At 34.0% G+C, this 22,385-nt stretch overlaps 1 protein-coding gene across 1 annotated transcript in view; it reads right to left on the bottom strand.

Annotated features, from left to right (window-relative positions):
- The window catches only part of LRRIQ1 (leucine rich repeats and IQ motif containing 1), a 264,352-nt gene that overhangs the window by 3,824 nt on the left and 238,143 nt on the right, over window positions 1–22,385 (bottom strand). The gene's annotated exons all lie outside the window — the stretch shown is intronic.

Below are 22,385 nucleotides of genomic sequence, written 5' to 3'. Positions count from 1 at the left end.
AGTCATTGTGTCCCTCCACACAGTGTGACCCTATATTTAAGTGACAATCTGTAATCTTTTCATAGCAAGTTGTAACTCTTGCTAATATCAATAATTATACCTAAAAACAACTATTATGTGATATTACAGGCTGGCTTGTTCATAACAGTCTCTAAATACATTTTTGCTGGAATGGAAATGTTTGAGGAAAATTAGCAGTCCACATGACATTTAAGATCAGATTGAACAAATAGAGTAGTTTTGAAAGAGTATTTTTCTGTGTGTGATTAAAAAAAACCATAATGTTACTGTTTTGCTATTTGTAAACAATTTGACCAGTCATCGATAAAGCTTTTTCTAACATTGTGTTGTGTGACATATTTTTGTCATTATAGAAATACTTAAAATTAATAGATACATAGAAAAATAAATTGTGGTATAAAAACAACAGAGTTATGTGAAGCTATTACTATGTTCAATGATTACCTCTAAAATTGGAAAAAAAATGTAAAAAGGAGCAATTTAACACAGTCAATGTATAATCATTCTAACATTATTTATCCATCCATCCAAGAATAAAATAGTAAGGGACTCAACTAAGAAAACAATTTGATATGAAAGATATCTTTACTGATAGTCTCTTGGAACAAAATTGCTAATGTCCCTTTTTTCATTCTCTCAAAGACTATTGTCAGAGGCTACATGAATCTTCAACAATCTTCTGAAGCATATTTTCAGGTGATCATACAGAACAACCAACCAATCTTTTAAATATGTGCTGAAAGCATGTCTTGAAGTTTAGTTACAATGCTCTCATTTCCAAGCAGCCACTTCTTTGCTGTTTAATCTGTTTTCTGCTAAAGATTTGTTCTGGTCTTTTTTTGGTTAAATCCCTGGTTCTTTAACAAATGTCAAGGTCTACATATGCTGTGTTTTGATAAGTAATTTAATATGTAAAATGCTTTGAATGAAACTCCTGGTATGTATAAAAAAAACCTTGGTTAAGCAGGTCATGATAGAAATTTCATGATGTATAGTAATACGTCATAGGATTTTCATTGATACATCCAACATTGTGTGTCTGGAGATATAATTTATTTCAAAGTCCTTCCCATATTGTATTACTTAACAGCAGATAGAGCATAAGTAAAGCATGGAGAAGAAATTCAACATTTTAATGAAAGTGACCAGAACGAATCTTTAGCAGCAAAGCGTTTACATCAATTTAAACTCTGTGAATGAGCTAGGTTCGCCAGGTTTGGGGTAAGGTAGAGATGGTAGGGAAAAGAATATTTATTTTTATTCTTTATTTAAATCAGTTTGACCACTTTCACTGAACCAGATGGACAATTCAAACATCATATACATTATCTTGTTTTTCATTGTTTTCATTATTTTATATAGAAGTGAAATTTCAATTTTCATGATGTCTGTTACAAAACATACAATTCGACTTTGTGTTCTCTCCAGCCCTTAGCACAGAGTTCTGTATATAGTGGGAATTTAGTAAACATTTGTTAATTTGACTTGATGTTTGTTGATATAAAACAGAAGTGTGACTTTTACTAATTACCTTTGAAATTAGAGTAGGAAACTTTAAAACATCAGGAAATTTGTGATTTAATAATGTCTCATATTTTCTTAATTTCATAAAATGTGATTTTTAAAAACAAATATATTTTGTCATATTTCCTTAATTTTGTCAATTTATTACATATTGGTGACATTATGTTATTTTACTATTAATGAAGCATTTTTTATAAAATTGCTTACCCAGGAGAGAGAGAATAATGTAAAAAAAACATTTGTAGTGAATGCAAGAGTTAAGATATACTATACAGAATAGAAAACTTCATCCATCTAATAGGTACTCAGATTACTGACACAGCATTTTTCCAATATATTGTTAATGTGTACTATCTATATTTGACAGACTTTATTGGGGGTTTCTCTGTGATAAGCTTTATTTTCTTTATATTTGCAATTAAGCCGATATTCCAATTTCTTTTGGGGGGGGGAAGGTTAATTAAAAAAAAAAGACTTCTTTAATTATTTTTCTTGCTATTTATACTTGTTATTTCCTTCTATTGATGATTTCATTTCTCATGGGTTCAGTCATTTTTATTATGTTTCCCAAGTCTGTATTTCTATGCCTAGTTTCTTTCACAAGTCTAGTCTCATATCACTAGCTACCAGCTGGACATCTCTAACTGAATGTTCCATAGAAACCTCAAATTCATCATATCCAAAATGGAATTTATAATTTCCCCTAAGCTGATCTCTTCTCCAAATATCTCTATTTCAGAAGAGGGCATCATGATTTCTCCAGTCACTCAGGTTCAGAACCTCTAAACCATCTTCAACACAGACTTCTAAATCGTCTCTCACATAATAATAGATTAGGATGTCTATAAAACCTTAAGATTCACAAATCACATTACAAATAGATACATAAATATGTATATATATATGTAGGTGCTATTTTATTATCCCAATTTTATAGATGAGGAAACTGAGGCAGACAGACTTTGAGTAAACAATCATACAGCTAGAAAGGGTCTGAAGCCAGATTTGAATTTAGCTCTTCCTGACTCCAATTCCAACATTCTCTCTATTTTGCCAAGTAGATGCCATATCCAATCAGTTGCCAACTCTTGTCGATTCTGTCTCTCCTGTTTCTTTCAAATCTGTTCACTTCTCTTCCTGCACATGGCCACTATCCTTATTTAGGTCCAGTTCATCCTCTAGTGGATACTTATTTTTAAAAAAAAGCCTTCTCACTGTATTCTCAACTTCCAGTCTTTCTTTTCTCCAATACATCCTACATAGTTGCTAAAATAATTTCTTTAAAGCATGTTTGGCCATAACATTCTTTGATCAATAAATCTCAGCATCTTCCTTTTGCCTCTAAGATTAAAGACACATCCTTCAACTCAACATAAAAACCCTTCAGCAACTAGCTCCAGTCCACCTTTCTATACTGTTCACCTTAACAAATTCTGTGTCCCATCTTTGCCTACTTGCTGCTCCTGGAACTCAGGCAGTAAACACTTACTAAGCATGTAAAGATTTATTATGTGCCAGACACTGTGTTAAGTACTGCAGACACAAATAATAAAACAAAGACATTTCCTGTCCTCAAAAATCTGCAGTCCAGTGGGATTCCTCCTCATACATCCATTCATGGCTTTGCATAGGCTGCCATTCTGAAATGTACTCACTTTTGCCTAGCAGAAACCCTAGCTTCCTTGTAACCTTGTTACCCTCAGCTCTTGTACCATCATCTCCTAAAAGTTGTCCTTCCCGATTGCCTTCATGGATAGCTATCTCTTTCATCATATACTCTCTATCACTCCTCAGTAGGATGCAATACTCCAGCTTCAGGACATTCTTCACATCTGTATTTTTCTGTCACTAAGAGAGCAACCGGGGCAGCTAGGTGGCGCAGTGGATAGAGCACTGGCTCTGGAGTCAGGAGGACCTGAGTTCAAATCCGGCCTCAGACACACAACACTTACTAGCTGTGTGACCCTGGGCAAGTCACTTAACCCCAATTGCCTCACTAAAAAAAAAAAAGAGAGCAACCAACCTAATTCAGACCTTTTTCATTTCTCATATGGACTATTACAATAGCTTCCTGATCAACCTCTCTGATTCTAGGGACCCCCTTTTCTAACCCAACTTTCATGATGATATCAAGACAATCTTTATTAAGTTGTATGTCTAACAATGCCATTGCCCTGCAGTGGTTCTCTACTGACTTTAGGGCAAAGTACAAACTCTTCAGCCTAGCAATTAGGGCCCCAACAATCTGGCTCATACCTACCTTTTCAGACATCAAATTATTCCCTGTCATTCGTTCTGTTTTACAGCACTACTGACTGTATCATGAACTTGACATTCTATCTCTGGTCTTTATGCACTCATATAATTTGTACTACATTACATTAATTATACTTATCTGAATAGAAGTTGTATTACCCCATGAGATTCATTTGGCAATCTTTGATAGTGAAGTAATATAGAAAAGTTTTAACCAAATCAATCAACTCAATAATTTTTATCATGGAAACTTTCACTCTTTTCATGATTATGTGTTCATATTAAACCCCCAAATAGTATAAACAGACATTAGGAGCTTGCAGAATTATTTTAAGAATAGTATATATTACATTGGCCAGTTAGGTGGCCCTGGGCCTAGAGTTAGTAAGATTCCCTTTCCTGGCCTCAAACACTTACTAGTTATGTGACCCTGGAGAAATCACTTAATCCTGTTTGCCTCAATTCCCTCATCTGTAAAATTTAGTTGGAGAAGGAAATGGCAAACCACTCCAGTATCTTTGCCAAGAAAACCCCAAATGAGGGTCAAAAGAGTCAGACACAATTAAAATGACTGAACAACAATACACATTTGAATAGTGCTTATGATTTATAAAGCACTTTAAATACATTATCTCATTTGATTCTCATGAAAACCTTGTCAAGGTCAGAGTAGTACAAGTGTTATTCCTATTTTCTAGAAAAACTTAAAAAGGATAAGGGGAAATTTAGTAATATGGCAGAAGTCACCCAGTTCATATGTACTGGGGATTGCATTCAAACTCAGGTCTTTTATCTCTAATGTCTTTCACGCTGTATCATGCTGCTTCATTTCAAGGTAAGTCGTCAATTATAATCACTCCATTATTTGAAATATTGACATGAGATTGAGCGATTGGATTTGTTCTGTGTATCCCCAGTGGGAAAGACTAGGTGAAAGTTGCAAAGAGGCAGATTTTTGGCTTAATGTAAGTGCCTTATATTATACTGTGCACAATTAGAACTCTCCTAACACAGAGAAGGCCACCTTGGTAGGTAGGCAGTGTACCTTCATTGGGGGTCTTCAAGTAGAAGCTGGATGATCACTTGTGGATTTCATCTATCTATCTATCCATTTATTTATTTTTCTGTCTACCTATTTGCAGGTCAATGAGGGTTAAGTGACTTGTCCAGGGTCACACAGCTAGTAAGTGTCAAATGTCTGAGGCAGGATTTGAACTCAGGTTCTACTGAATCCAGGGCTGATACTTTATCCACTGCGTCACCTAGCTGCCACCACTTGTGGATTTTAGAGAGATTTCCTGCACATGTATAGGTTAGACTGGATGGAGTCTTTAGTCTCTTCAAACCCTAAAGTTTTGTGATTTGGCAGATGGATCCCACCTTTGTAACTAATAGACAACAAATCATGTAAGAAATTGAGTTGAATCTATTCAAGTATAAAGAGAATAGATGATTAGAATAAATTTGTTTCTTTCAGAGAGAAAATGGTGATATCAATCTCTTTATGAACTACAGCCCAACATATAATAGAAATGGAGCAAAAAATAATAGAATTTGTTATGAAAAGTGAGAAAATCCTTAAGCTGATCAATACAGATGTTTGTAAAATTATTTCCTTTAGTGGAAAAACAAACAAACAAATAGGAGTCCTAATTCTCTTTCTACAAGAGGAAAGAAAAATGATGGGAATCTTTCCTAGGTGACCATCAACATTTTGTGACATTTTAGCAGACTGGCACTAATTACCATTTGTAACTGTTATACATCTTTGCAGCATCAGAAATTCTGTTAATTTGATAATTCGGATCACCAAAACACTACCTTTTAAAATTAGAAGAGTTTACTTTGGTATTACAATGATTAATGTATTTAACCATCTCTCTGCCCTGAATTAGTTATCTCTTGAAGTTGCTTTAGTTTGTTTGTTTTTAAGTGAACCAAAATTATGACTGGCATCACTTTCTAATTTAAGAAGGAATTTAGGTAATTAAAAGATACTGCATTTAATGACTAAAATTAGCTTCTTTCTCCTATTTTTTTTCCTTTTGAAAATGTGTCTACTATTCTTAAGTGGATTCCATTTTTATTAAGGAATTTCCATATGATCAGGTTCTAGAACTTAGAATTATTGTGTTTCAGTAGTGGATGAAGACATTCTTTTGGTGCTCTCAGCAAACTTTTAATATAATCCTCACTAATCTCATCTTAAGTCTCATCTCCTGTATAAACGTATTGGTGAGGGACAGCTAGGCGGTGCAGTGGATAGAGCACCAGCCCTGGATTCAGGAGGACCTGAGTTCAAATCTGGCCTCGGATACTTAACACTTCTAAGTTGTGTGACCCTGGGCAAGTCACTTAACCCCAATTGCCTCACCAAACAAACAAACAAACAAACAAATAAACAAATAAATGAATTAATTAAATAAATGAATGAATGAATGAATGAGTAAATAAATAAATAAAATAAACGTATTGGTGAATGCTACAGTCCACAATGATCTATAATTCCCTCTTTAAATTTCTATATTAATTCCATTATGTACTGTGCAGCTTAGCATATGATTACATTCTAACATCATCTTCTTTGAGTAGATTTTTCCCTTTGCATTTTGCAAAATTGTTAAAGCAGAATAGCTACGAGCTGTCTTGTCTTTAGCCCATCCTGGGGTGAAGTCTGTTGGGAATTGATTTCAGAGACCTTCCATATTATAAGGTGGAATAGGGAACTATGGAATTTTTCAAGAGTCAACAGAGATGAAATGAAATCCATAAAAACTTATCAATTAGGTATGGGAGTGTTTTTGAACATAAGGCAGCAATACATCTTTTTTTTTCTTTTCTTTTTGGTTGGGCAATTGGGGTTAAGTGACTTGTCCAGGGTCACACAGCTAGTAAGTGTTAAGTGTCTGAGGCTGGATTTGAACTCAGGTCATCCTGAATCCAGGGCTGGTGCTCTATCCACTATGCCACCTAGCTGCGCTGTAGCAATAAATCTTAAGAACTTAGGATAAATAAGAGTCCAAGCAGAAGCAGGTCAACGAAGGGCAATGTATGGAGTAGAGGATCAAAGAATAAGACTTTAATATGTGTTTCAGTGGTCAGCAAAGCTCCAAGATGCTGAGAATAAACCATTGCCAATGGCTAACTGGCACTTACTAACTTGTCTTGGAGAGGCCAGTTAGAACTAATATAGGAAAAATTTATATGGATTATTTAAAAAAGGCTGTTTTGTGACAAATATGAACTGATGGTCCATCTGGGCCAATTTTACTGAATCAGTGACTCATTTATAATTAGAAGCATCAACTTCCATACAAACCATAAACCCCATTAGAATTTATTCTTACAGAATCTCCCTAATCTATTTTAAACTATTGTTTAATTTAATAAACTCTTTTGTGGATAAACTGAGAGTTACCATTGTACTCCCTCAGAATGAATGACCACAAATTACAAATTACCAAAGTCTGAGGTTTCATTGCATCTGAAGATGGAAAGTTATAGTTCCAAACGCATGTTGAACAATACCACTATTTCACTAAATTTTGCTACAAAGGAGATGGCATTTGATTATCTAAAACTCAATAACAAAGAATTTCACTCATTTGATTTAAAATGAAAAGTCCTTGGAGAGGGAAAATGTGAGAGGAAATAATTTGTTATAATCACTGTATTTGGGAGAATTATCCATTACTTGGAAGATAGGACCTATAAAGCTGAATGGAATGAAATGGATTAATGGAAAATTAATGCTATTCATACTTTTATTAGTGATAGAAAAGAGAGAGGAATAAGATGAAAAAGAAATGATGGGATGTTTTTACATTTATGATATTCAATTCAATTTATTAAGCATGCTAGGGATAAAAAGAGAAATAGTCCCATGCTATTAAGGAGCTGACATTGTATTGTAAAAAATACAATATTGTGTTAGGGCTGGGAGAGAGAGAAAATTTAGATAAGATAAAAGTTCCTGACCTCATGGAACTTACAGTCTAGTATGGAAGAAAAAATAATACACTGATAAATATGAAATGGAAGGTCATAATCAATTGGGGATAGAAGTAAAGGGAAGCTTTTAGGGGTGGAATTTAAGAGGGGCTTTGAAAAACAGACAGAAGATCAAGAAGCAAAGATGTATGACTAACCTGAAAAAAGGCATGAGAATACTGTGTATGTTCAGGGAGCAGGGAGTTATTCAGTTTTGATTGCGTATGGGGTAGAGCAATATAAAATAGAGTTAGAGAGAAAGGGTGTTGTTAGATCACGTAGGTCCTACAATGTTAGCAAGAGGACTCTGAACTTTACTCAAGAGACAATAGGGTGGGTGCAGCTAGGTGGCACAGTGGATAAAGCACCGGCCCTGGATTCAGGAGGACCTGAGTTCAAATTTGCCTCAGACACTTGACACTTACTAGCTGTGTGACCCTGGGAAAGTCACTTAACCCTCATTACGCCACAAAAAAACCCAACAAAAAAACAAAAGGAGGCAGCTAGGTGGCACAGTGGATAAAGCACTGGGCCTGGATTCAGAAGGATCTGAGTTCAAATGTGGCCTCAGATACTTGACACTTACTAGCTCTGTGACCCTGGGAAAGTCACTTAACCTTCACTGCCCCACCAGAGACAGAGAGAGAGAGAAGAGAGAGAGAGAGAGAGAGAGAGAGGGAGAATAGGGAACTACTGAAGATTTATGAACAAAGGAGTGACACGATCACATTTTTTCCTTCCTTCCCTCCCTCCTTTCTTCCTTCTTTCCTTTTTTTCTTTTTAGTTAATGGGGGTTAAGCAATTTGTGCAGGATCACACAGCTAATAAGCATCTGAGGATTTGAACTTAAGTCCTCCTGACTCCAGGCCCTGTGTTCTATCTACTGCACCACCTAGCTGTTCCACACCCCCCCTCAACTTTTTTTTTTTTTAAGATTATTCTTGTAGTACTATACAGGTTGAATTAGAAATGGAGAGGGTGGAGATGGGAAAACCTATTAGGAGAATATTGAAATAATACAAGGAAGTTTTAGTGAGGTTCTGTACTTGGGTGGTAGAAAAGAAATGAGTGGATAGATGTGAGTAATATTTCAGAGATGGAATCAACAAGATATGGTAACTGATTTGAATATGGAAAATGTTAGAGAAGGAGGAGTCCACTTCAACATTGACAAAGATGGTATAATAGACAAATGGAGGTATCACAAACATAGTATGTATGTATGTATAGTATATATGCACATGTGTATGTATATACACATACTATTCTTTCTGGTGCTATGTGTATGTATGTGTATGCATGTATATATACATAGATATATACATGCATACCATCAGAAAGAGTAGTATATTTAGGGAAAAAGATAATGTGCCCATTTTCAGATGTGTTGAGCTTGATGGGTTAGGTGCGCCATCCTTGAGGTAATATAATGTAAGCAGCTTGAGAACATGAGATCACAAATTTTGAGCTGGAAGAGACTTGAGAGATTGTCTATATTCTAACCTGCTCATTTCACAGCTCAGACCAATGAGGCCCAGAGAGGCTCAGACAATTAGCAAATGGCAGAGCTGGGATATGAAGGCAAGAATTTTGACTTCAAATCTAGCTTTGATGGAGCTCAGAAGAAAGGTCAGGACTGGGGAAACCAATTAAAGAGCTGTCTGTTAAGAGGTAGCATTGAAGTCATGGGAACAAATGAAATTGCCAAAAGAGAGTTTATGTAGATAATAGAAGTGGGACAAGAATTGACCATTGGGGAACATCCACTTTTAGGGATGATGAAAAGGAGAGTGAGAAACCAACCAGTAAAAGACATAGAGGTGTGATTAGAAGGGTAGGAGGAGACTGAAGAAAGTATGGTGTCTTTGAAGACAAGGCAAGAGAGATTACAAAGCAGGATTGAGTGAGGAGTTAGAAAGACCTAAGTTCAAATTCTGACCCTTACATTTACCACTTGTGTGGTCATGGGCAATTCACTTAGCTTTGTTTAGCCTTAATTTCATCTTTAAAATGAGAATAATAATGGCACCTACCTCACAGAGTTGTTGTGAAGAACTAAACAATATTTATAAAGTGCTTTATAAACCATATGTAATTTTTAGTTACTACTACTACCACCACCACCACCACCACCACCACTACTACTACTACTGCTGTTGCCACTGTCACCACCACTACCACTACTACTACTACAACTACTGTGAGGAAGAAGAAGAAGAAGAGAAAGATATAGTGAATAGTATTAAATACTAGAAAAATCAAGAAAGATGAGGATTGTAGAAAGTCAGTGGATTTGATGATTAGGAGGCCATTGGCAATATAATTTTAGCAGTTGGGGAGAGAAAGGATAGAAGCATAATTATTAGGGTGGGGGAGTTGGTAGTGGGTCAGTTGGGGCACTAGGGATAACTAACTTTTTGCAAGAAGTTTAACATTATAGGGGAGAAGAAGCATCATATGGCATCTATCATAAAGGCTAAAAGAAAGATTTTCGTTTCTTAGACTGAGGAAATTTTCATTTGTAAGAAGATATGAGAAAATCATTCTTCTTCTTCTTCTTCTTCTTCTTCTTGTTTTTTTTCAGTGAGGCAATTGGGGTTAAGTGACTTGCCCAGGGTCACACAGCTAGTAAGTGTTAAGTGTCTGAGGCTGGATTTGAACTCAGGTCCTCCTGACTCCAGGGCTGGTGCTCTATCCACTGCGCCATCTAGCTGCCCCGAGAAAATCATTCTTGAGGGAGAGAATGAAGATGTATTAGAGAGGGGAAATATCCTTGGAGCAAGATCTAAGAGAAGGCTTAATGGGACCCACAGAGACAGAGGTATGGGCTTTAGTAAATTTGAGGGATAGATCTATTTCTTTGATCAGAGGTGAGGAGACAAAGGGTAATACATGCTTGGGGAGTGAAGCAAGAGAGCTTGAAGAGACATGTAGACCAACTTTCCATTTTTTTATAGATGAAGCACCTGAGGTTCTGAGGCTTACAGTGACTTTCCCAAAGTGACAAAGGTAGGAAGGACCCAAGGCAGGAGTGACACTCTCACCTAACTTCAAATCTAGCAAGCTTCTCATTGCACCATACCGCTTCCTTTCCCCATTACAATATACTACCTGACATTCTGAAGCCAGTGCTTTTGATTTATTCAATATTTAATCAAATTTATTAACCCTTATTTAAAATTTTAAGCATATTCAAATATTTGCCCCAGGTTTTAGTGAACAGAGTAGCATTACAAATGTATTATTCATTCAAAAACCATTAATGAATCATGTCTAAATTGAAGATTATGCAATAGATATTCCACAAAATATCTTTTCCTTTCTCCTAGATATTTTCCTTAAAACACTTGTCAGAGTGAATTTTAGAATTAATGCATGAGAAAATGTTATGAATATCAAATTTATTAAACATCTGATACAGATATTAATTAGTATATAATTGAATCATATTTAAAATTATTCCCCATGACTGAAATATACAATTGATAGGAAGTTCTGGAGTCAGGAAGACTCATCTTCCCAAGTTCAAATATGGCCTTGGACACTTACTAGCTATGTGTCCCTAGACAAGGAACTTAATCCTCTTTGTACTAGTTTCTCATATGTAAAATGAACTGGAGAAGGAAATGGCAAATCATTCCAGTATCTTTGCCAAGAAAACACCAAATAGGGTCATGGAAATTTGCACATGATTGAACAACAACAATATATTATATATACACATATATGTATATATGTATATATATGTGTGTGTATATATATGTATATGTATATATACACACTCGCAGACATATATGTGTATGTATGCATTGTGGATATATGTGTGTGTATATATACATATACACAAATACACAGAAATACACACACACATATATTCTCCTCCTCTACCCAAAGTCATCTTCTGTAAGGAATAATGAAAGAATGAAAGGAAGGAAGTAAGAAAAAAAAAAGAAAGAGAAAGAAAGAAAGAGAAAGGAAGGAAGAAAGAAAGAGAAAGAAAGCAGGCAAACAAAAACTTCAGCAAAACTAATAATGTATCTAATAGTCTGGCAGTATATGCAGTGTTCCATACCCATAGTTCCCACCTCTCTAAAGGAAGGAAAGTTCTTTCCTTCCCTCAGGGAATATGTCTTATTTATATTTATGGGAAAATGGACTCATGGTCATGTCCCTTGAATCACCTTAGCTTTTAAGTGTCTGAATCTAAGACAGCTTCTGAGTACAAATCCAGAAATTCTTTCATTAAACAAGATGTTTCTTAGAGTTGGAGAAAAAGCCTTTGCTAGTTTATTTTTTAAAATACTTTTTATCAGTTAAGCTGGGATGTAAACTCAATTTCTGTAGGCTCACCAAAAGTATCTTCAGGACAATACCAGTAGACCACTTCATAAGATGATGTTTGCCTCACCTGTGGTCTTCTTCCATTACTTTACATTATTAAGCTTTAAATTCCACGTGGCTTTTGGATAATGAATAGGGGAATATTTACTTAAATTTTTCTTAAATACTTTTAGATCAACATTATATCCAGGGGATTATAGGAAACATGTTTGTCTGTATTCAATACAGTTTATTTGTTTAATTCTCAAGGATATTTTAAGATAGCTTCGAATTCTTTCCAAAACTGCTGGTTCATATCCTTTGACCATTTATTAATTGGAGAATGACTCATATTCTTGTATATTTGACTTAGTTCTCTCTACATATGAGATATGAGGCCTTAGAGAAACTGGATGTTACATTCTAACCCTCACTCCCAATTATTTAATTTCCTGATGATTTTAGCTTCATTGGTTTTATTTATACAAAACCTTTTAAATTTAATGTAACTAAAATTATCCATTTTATATCCCACAATGTGTACTATTTCTTATTTATTCATAACATTTCTTATCTATAAATCTGATAGGTAAAATATGTTCTATGCTCCTCTAATTTACTTATGATATCTCTTTATATCTAGGTCATATCATGTATTCATTTTGACCTTATCTTGGTAGATCTTGTAAGATACTGGTCTATAACTGGAATTGCATTCCAGTTTTCTCAGCAATTTTTACAAATAGTGAATTCTTATCCCAAAAGCTTAGATCTTTGCATTTGTCAAACATGAGATTACTATAGTCATTTACTACTTTGTATGGTATACCTATTTTATTCCATTGATCCATCATTCTATTTTTAACTAGCACCAGATAGTATTGATAATTACTGCCTTATAGTACAGTTTAGGATCTAGTACTCCTAGACATCCTTTGTTTACATTTTTTCATTAATTCATTTGATAGTATTGATCTTTGCTTCTTCCAAACGAATTCTGTTATTATTTTTTTCTAGTATGATAAAAAATGTAGGCACTTATTTGGGATGATATTGAATAAGTAGATTAGTTTAGGTACAATTTTCATTCTTATTATATTGGCTTGGCTCACCCATGAACAAGTAATACTTCTCTAATTATTTAAATGTGACTTTATTTGTAAAAAATGTTTTGTAACTGTTCATATAATTTTGGGGTTTGTCTTAGCAGGTATACTCCCAAGAAGGTTATATTGTCTATGGTTATTTTAAATGAAATTATCTCTTATTATATTTTCTTGCAGAGCTTTGTTGGTAATACATAGAAATGGTGATTTATATGGGTTTATTTTACATACTGCTACTTTGCTAAATTTATTAATTTCTTCAACTAACTTTTTAGTTGAATCTCTAAAATTTTCCAAGTATATCTTCATATCATCTGCAAAAAGGGTTGGTTTTATTTCCTTATTATCCATTCTTTCATTTCTTTTTCTTCCCTTATTGCCATTGCTGGCATTTCTAGTATAATATTGAATAATACTATCCTTGCTTCACTTTTGATCTTAATGGGAAGGATTCTACCAGCTCATCCTCATTATAAATCCTTGTAGCTGATGGTTTTAAGTACATGCTTCTTGTCATTTTAAGGAAAAAATCCATTTGTACCTTTGTTTACAAGGGTTTTTAAATAGGAATGAGTGTTGTATTTTGTCAAAAGCTTTGTCTGCATCTACTGATAATTTATGATATTTATTGATTTTGTTATTGGTATAATCAATTATGTTAGTAGGCTTCCTCATATTGAACCAGCTCTACATTCCTGGTATAATTCCCATTTGGTCACAATTCGTAATCTTTGTGATATATTGTCATCATCTCCTAGCTAGAATTTTTTTAAGGATTTTTGCATCAATATTCATGAGTGAAATTGGTCTGTAATTTTCTTCCTCTGTTTTTGCTCTTCCTGGTTACATATCAGTACCATATTTTTTTTATATAAAAGGAATTTGGTGGAACTTTCTCTTTGCCTGTTATTCTAAATAATTTACTTAGTGTTGGAATTAGTTAATCTTTATATGTTTGGTGGAATTCACTTGTAAATCCATCTGGTCCTGATGCTTTTTTCTTAGGAAAAGCATTAATTTGTGGACTGGTGCAATTTTTTTCTAAAATAGATTAATTTAGATATTTTATTTCCTCTTCTGTTAACCTGGTCAGATTTATATATCTTCTATTTCACTTATATTGCTAAATTTATTAGCATATAATTGGGCAAAATAATTTCTAATAAGTGCTTTAATTTCATCTTCATTAGTAGTATATTCACCCTTTTCAGTTCGACACTAGTCATTTGGTTTTCTTCTCTTTAAAACTATTAACTAATGATTTGTCTATTTTATTGCTTTTTTCATGAAGTCAGCTCTTATTTTTATTTATTAATTCAATGATTTTCTTACATTCAATGTCAATAATCTCACCTTTACATTTCAGGATTTCCAATTTGGTGTTTGTTTGAGGATTTTTAATTTCTTCTTTTTCTAGCTTTTAAAAATTGCATACTCAACTAACGGATCTGTACTTTCTCTATTCTATTGATATAAGCATTTAGTGATATCTCTGATTACCAATTTTGCTGCATCCATAAGTTTTGGTATGCTATCTCATTATTATTTTTCTCATTAATAAAATTATTGTTTCTATGATTTGTTCTTTGTCCCATTCATTATTTAAGATTAGTTAGTTTCCAATTAACTTTTGTGTTCCTTCGTTAAATATAATTTTTATTGCATTATGACCCAAAAAGAATGCTTTTAATATTTCTACTTTTCTGCATTTGAATATAGATTTTGTACTCGTATAGTCAAAAAACCCCTTGGTTTTAATCAACGAATATGTATAACAGTCATTTGTTCCAAGGTTTGTTTGTTTGTTTTTTGTCAACACATTGATGGTTAGGTTCATGTGGATGGCATCAGTGCAGGTTCTTTGATTCTTAGATTAGCTGGTTTTTGTGGGGCAATGGGGGTTAAGTGACTTGCCCAGGGTCACACAGCTAGTAAGTGTCAAGTGTCTTAGGCTGGATTTGAACTCAGTCACTCCTGAATCCAGGGTCGGTGCTTTATCCACTGCACCACCTAGCTGCCCCAGTTTAGCTGTTTTATAGATTGCAATTCAAGGTAAATTTGCTTTTGCCTAGATTTGTTAAATTCAGTGGTGTGTACCTATTTCCTGCTTTTGCTATTGCTTGCTGAAATTATGTCTTTTAGTTTGAAAACATTTCTGTAAGTTTTTAACATCTTCCCTCTTCCAACCCTTTCTCCTTTTTAACAAAAAGTGGTATCACTTCTATAGATATCTTGTGTATTATTGTATATATTTATGTTAGGATACTTTACAACTCTGAAATTGGGGTATTTAAAATATCAATTCTTTTCAATTTTGCATAATGCATATTTTTGTAAATACTTAATTTCTTTGACTTCTAAGTTTTGCTACCTCATAATCATTATAGTAGTTCCTAATATTTCCCTGTTTGTTATTAATCTAATTGTTCAGTCTTTTAAAAAAATGGAACTTTGATTTTTCTCTTTCACATTTTATTTATGTTCTTTTAAAACTAATGCTGTGTTGATTTTTGTTATTTTAAAAAATCATCTCAGTTTTGTCAGTTCTATGTTCTTTTGATTTTTAAATATCTAATTTTCAAGATGTTGTCTTTTGTAATTTTTAAGGTTAATCTACTTTCTAGTCTTATCATATGTTCACTTCATTGATACTGTATTTTTCCATTTAAAAATATAAGTTTTCAGAGACATGAATGAGTTATCTGAAAACTGGCCCCATACTGGTTAATCAGTTATTGTGTCCATGTTCCTTTGATTGAACATACACTTGAGAGAGGAAAGTTGACCACCTCTTTTTCTGATTTCAGGGAATTGCAACAGTTTGCTCTTCCTTGGTCAACCTGGAAAGCTCCTAATCTTTCCTGTATAATGTAAAAAGCTTTTTTTGAAGCTGGGCTTCTTTAGCTTTCTCTCATTACTCCTGCCAATCACCTGCTTCCTCCAGCACTTCATTAGAATATGACTATATATTTTTGTGTCAATTTTTCTATAGCCATCAACTTTTTCCTACACTTAGACCTTTCTCAGAGTTGGTTAGGTTCTAGGCTTCTAATGCTTGTGAGGGCAGGGGTAGGAGTACAGATTTGCTCGGGACAATGGTTCAGACAAACTCTATAGTTGGGCCTCTTTCGCCTGGTTTTTACTTTCTTCTACCTTTCCTTCGACCTGAACCTCACTGCTGGTCTGATTCAGAGACCTCAGAGTCATTGGTCAGGCTGAGATACTGTCATGGGGTTAATCCCCAAAAGTCATACCTACATGATATAGTCATGGCCACAATCAGTACTCATGGCTACGGAAGGGTAATTCTAGGTATAGGAGCAATGGGAATGGAAGTCAGAAGTTAAAATAATATTCTTCTATGAGATAGTTTTCAATTCTCTTGTCTGTAAGAATTATCTTAAACTGATTTAATTTCTCTTCTTGTCATTGGTGTTGCATTGTTGGTTGCCTTTTTTATTCATTTTAGGTAATACTGGTTGAACTCAAACCTCAGTGACTTGCCACTTGTTGAATTGCCAGGATTGCCTCCTCTTTCATTTTATTTTTTATTTATTTTTATTTTATTTTATTTTATTTTTTTTATGTATGAGGTATTTTATTTTTTCCATTACATGTAAAGATAGTTCTCAACTTTTGTTTATACATGCTTTACAATTTCAGATTTTTCTCCCTCCCACCCCTCCCTCCCCCCTCCCCTAGACAGAAGGTAACTCTTTCATTTTAAAGAGGAGAAAACAGAGACCCTAGAGAAATGACATTCCGAAGGTCACAAAGGAAAGTTTATTAAATTCGGATGGAGATTATGGCTAAACTGAGGAAGGTTTGAATGGAGAACAAATCCCATAGATTAAAAGATCCAGGAGCGACCTTAGAGGTCATCTTGTTCAACCCCTTAATTTTAAGGAGGGGAAAACAGAGCCATAGTCAGTGTGAGAGCAAGGAATAGAACCAAGCTCCCTTCAATCTCAGAGTCCAGCGCTATTTCAGTTAGATTGAGAAAAATTTGCCTTCTGAGACATGAGCTAGGCTTATTCTTGATTAGGCCCTTCCCAAGCATTGGGCCCTTATCAAAACAAGGAGAGAAAAAGGAAAAATCATGAGAAGAGGCTTAACTCTTCCTGGATGTCCTTTAGCTACTAAATCCATCCCTATAGAGAACAGTCCAACAGTCTCCACCGACGGAGAAAAGGGACTATCTTCTCCAGTCTGCATTGAATAGTGGAAGTGGGAAGTAGGCTATTACCTTCACTTGTCTTCCCCTGTCCTCTTTAATTGGAAGTCCAAGATATCAAGGCTCCAATTCATTCCCTTTCGGGGGTGGCTAGGTGGCGAAGTGGGTAAAGCACCGGCCCTGGATTCAGGAGTACCTGAGTTCAAATCTGGCCTCAGACACTTGACACTTACCAGCTGTGTGACCCTGTGCAAGTCACTTAACCCCCACTGGCCCACAAAAAAAAAAGAAAAGAAAAGAAAAGAAAAAGTCTGGGGGCGGTTAGGTGGCGCAGTGGATAAAGCACTGACCCTGGATTCAGGAGTTCCTGAGTTCAAATCCAGCCTCAGACACTTAACACTTACTAGCTGTGTGACCCTGAGCAAGTCACTTAACCCCATTGCCCCGTAAAAAAAAAAAAAAAAAAAAAAAGAATTTTCAAATTCATTCCCTTTCCCTGGGCAGTGCTGGATACTGGATCCTGCTAACTGGTCTCCACACTCTCTTCCCATTCTCCTGAGCTGTAAGCTATACCTTTCAGGAACTTGATGCACTTAGTCTTGCCCCTCTACTCCCCACTTCTTCTTCCCAAGTTAAGTCTTGCCTCCTTTCTTCCGGGATTACAATATTATCTTGCGTTGGATCAGAACAGTTAGATGGCACAGTGGACAGAGTGCCACGTCTGGAGTGAGGAAGACTCCTATTACTGAATTCAAATCTAGTGTTATACATTTACTAGCTGTGTGACCCTGGGCAAGTCATTTGCCTTAGTTTCTTCATTGGTAAAAGAACTGGAGAAAGAAAAAGCAAATCACTTTAGTATCTTTGCCAAGAAAGCTCCTAATGGGGACACAAAGAGTCAGATACAACTGAAAACAACCGAACAACAATTGGATATACACAAGCACAAAGAGCCCATCAGAATTTCTCTGTGTAGCTTTGGCTAGGCATTTGGGTATACCTTCAGTTTGGGAAATAAGTCAAGAGGGCTTGAAATACTAGAGATTGGGTGACTGGATACTGAGACAAGGTGAATGGAGCTGCAGTCACCTCTATCTTCAGCAGCCACATGGGCCAGTCCAAAGAAATGGGGAGAGACTTTCTGGTCTACAATTTAGGAGAAGTAGTAGCAGATGGTAAAGTGTCTAGTTCACCTTCTTGCTATTTGAGAGGGCAAATGTTAAATACAAAGTATTTCTATTCTTTAAAGTTAATTTAAATTTCCTGTTATAAGTATTCTTAATGTTGGTTTGTTGTAGAAAAGAATGTGAATGATTACTTTTCTGATCTGTTAATATGTCATTTTTTTTTTTTGTGAAGAAGGATGTAGAAAAAAGAAGGCCAGTGAAGGCAAAGTGAAAGGGGCCATAAAAGAGATTGGAATTTTATCCCATTCCAGGGAGTTCTACCTACTATGCTAGATACCCAGGGTACAAAGACAAAAATGAAAATAGCTTTTGTCTTTCAAGAATTTACATTACATTTAGGGAAAATAACAGCACACAGATTAGTCTGTGTGTGTATATATATTTAAATTTTCTTTTCTTTTCTTTTTTTTTAGTGAGGCAATTGGGGTTAAGTGATTTGCCCAGGGTCACACGGCTAGTAAGTGTTAAGTGTCTGAGGTCATATTTGAACTCAGGTACTCCTGACTCCAGGGCCGGTGTTCTATCCACTGTGCCATCTAGCTGCCCCTTAAATTTTATTTTCATAGGCCTAGCCTACTCTCTCTTTCTCTCTGTCTTTCTCTGTCTCTGTCTCTCTCTATACACACACACACACACACACACACACATATACACATATATAGGTATATATACATAAACTGTATATATATAAACACAGTAATCTATGTGCTTTTAACATTTTACATAGTACTTTGTGATATAATATATGCATTATATACTATTTATACTAATTTGTATAACATATTTGTGTACACATCTATATATACTAATACTATACTAATTTGTGTAACATATTTGTGTACACATCTATATATACTAATACTATACTAATTTGTGTAACATATTTGTGTACACATCTATAAATACTAATACTATACTAATTTGTGTAACATATTTGTGTACATATCTATACATACTATACTATATATGTATAAACAAACACTATGTCTCTCCCTCAAGGGTGTGGTTAAGTAATATAACTGTACAAATGGGGTTTATGATAGGATAAAGTTTATGATGGGAAGACTGAGGTTAGAATAATCACATTGTGATTTGCTTGTTTATTAACTAGCTACTGAATATCCTATCTTCTTACAATTATTCAAAGATATGTTACAGAAAAGTCTAATAAAGTTGGAAAATGGAAACAATATAATCTGAATTATGTAAGATATAAATGTGAGTGATCACCATAATGTATAAGCATATTGAATGAGAATTCAAATTATAAATTCTGAACTGAATATATAATATTCACCAGTAGGAAAATATTATATTTATAAAAAAATTAAAAATAACAGATAACCTTGATTAGGGTAAAGAAATATAAAATATTTTTTTCTTTTCTATACTAAGAAAAACCATCAATAATAAAAAAATCATTTAATCAATGAAAGACTATAATAATAATGAATTACACTGATGTATTACTTTAAGGTGTGCAAAACACTTTGTAGACATCATCTCATTTGATCTTCACAATATACTTATGGGATAAATGTGATTATTATTTCTATTTTAAAGATAGGATGAAAGGATGAAGTGAAGTGACATGACCATCTTAATACAGTTGGGCTCTGGGGCAGGGATAGATTTAAGAAATGATTTTCAAATTAGCAGAGAAAGGAAAATAAGAATTATACATAGGTTCATAGAAGGTTAGAGCTAAAAACAATTAGTTAGCAGTTATTTACTCTGTGCCAAATACTATATTAAAATGGGCCTAGTAGATCATTTAATCATTTCCCCTAATTTTGAAGATGAATAAAATTAAGTTGAGAAAGGTTAGGTGATTTAGTCCAAGGTCACAGAGTTGACAAGTAGCAGAGAATCTCAACAAGGGTTGAGATTAAAATCATTTTTACTGTTCTTGAATGAATGAATGTCTTTTAACCATTGTTCTATCTACACAATATAAAATATTTGGATGAAAAGTGAAAAATTATGATCTATTGATTATTTGGAAAGTGAACATATGGAAAACTGACTGAATTTTTCACTTTTCAGTTTTAAAAAATTCAGATATTTGGCTGTGTGTTCATATGCATTATGATTTTTTTACTCCAATTTAATGAATGAATTAATAAATTTTTATTGGGTCCTGTAATTTCATCAATATGGGTTATTTCCTTCACTGATGGTGATCAGTGATTCCTCTGTAAATTATAGTTTTAGGGAGTTGTCTGAGATATTGAGAAGTAAAGTGACTTTTCTCGGGTCAAATTCCAAATGAATTCAATTCAATTCAATGAGGATATGTTAAGGTACTATCTTTTTGCTAGTCACTGTGCTGGATCCCCAGGATACAAAGACAAAAGTGAAAATAGTTTTGGCCTTTCAAAAACTCACATTCCACTGAGGGAAAACAACAATACACACATTATTGTGTGAGTGTGTATTTAAATTTAATTTTATTAGGCCTGGCTTAATAGTGTGTATGTATGAGTATGTATACACACACATACATACATGTATATACACAAATATAGGTATGTATATATATATATATATAAAGATAAACTGCACTACAATGTATATAGTATATACTCTATATACACCAATTTGTATTTTTGTTTTCCATATATATGTATATGTACGCATGTATATATATGAACATACTATATATACACTATATCTATAAAGACATGATATATCTAGATAGACATGTATACAAACACATAGGATATACACATACATACATACACACGCAGAGGGGGGAGAGATACACACACACACACACACACACACACACACAAACACAGAAGGGACTCTTTAGGCAAACTGCGCAGGTAACATGTCAGAGGTTAAGTTTGAACTCATCTATTCCTGTCTCTAAGGGCAACCCTCTTATCCACTACGTCAAGCTATCTTTTAGCAATTATAATAGAATATTAGCACCTTAACAATATAACAATGAATAGACATGTTAACATTATCAATGAATAATATCATTAAAGTTTAATCTAAACCATGTGATGCTTTGAATGTTAGAACCAATGAACTGAAAAAATTCAAAGAAAAATTTTACAGATCAAAAGCTTAAATAAATGCTAAATTAAAGTACAATATTTTAGAAGTTTTTCCCAGATGTGTATGATAAAAGAAAAATTGGAATTTATAAAAGCAAAACCCTCACATTGCAATGTTAGAATGATTAAATATATAATGTTTATAAAATACTTAGCAGTAATAACCATAGTATAATCCTTACTAAAATAAGCAAAACATGTTTTCTCCTCAAATTAAAACAGACTATATCTGTGTGACAAGTTTACAAATATCAAACAGTCAACATGGCCTAAATACAATTAAATAACTATCAACAATGCAGTGGGAAACATTTCAAAATATATGGCTTGTTGACAATAGAATACTGTCATCAGAGACTGTTACTATTCTTTTTTTTTTTTAGAAATCTTTTCTTCAGGAATTAGTTTAATATAAAATACCCAGTAAATTAATATCAAAAGACCAAAAGACATTGCTTTGATACATGAGGCCTACTTTTTATAATCAGCTAAAAATAAACATTTTAGAAATGAATGATCAAAGGACTGAATCTGACCCATGGGAAAAAAATCCATTGGATCACAGGTTACAATTAAAATAAGAACTCATACTGTTAATCTTTTAAATAATTTAATTTTTCTCATATCAAAGAAGGTACTTAAGGGGGAAAATGCATTAAATACATGTTTTAGGCAATTCTGACTGGTGGCATTCTACCCCCTAACTGTAAAAGAATCCACTTTGACATTAAGTTCCATC

The sequence above is a fragment of the Dromiciops gliroides genome, chromosome 5 (assembly GCF_019393635.1).
Source record: "Dromiciops gliroides isolate mDroGli1 chromosome 5, mDroGli1.pri, whole genome shotgun sequence".
Lineage (NCBI taxonomy): Eukaryota > Metazoa > Chordata > Mammalia > Microbiotheria > Microbiotheriidae > Dromiciops > Dromiciops gliroides.
The sequence above is the reverse complement of the archived record's forward strand: the minus strand, read 5'-3'. Positions and strand labels throughout refer to the sequence as shown.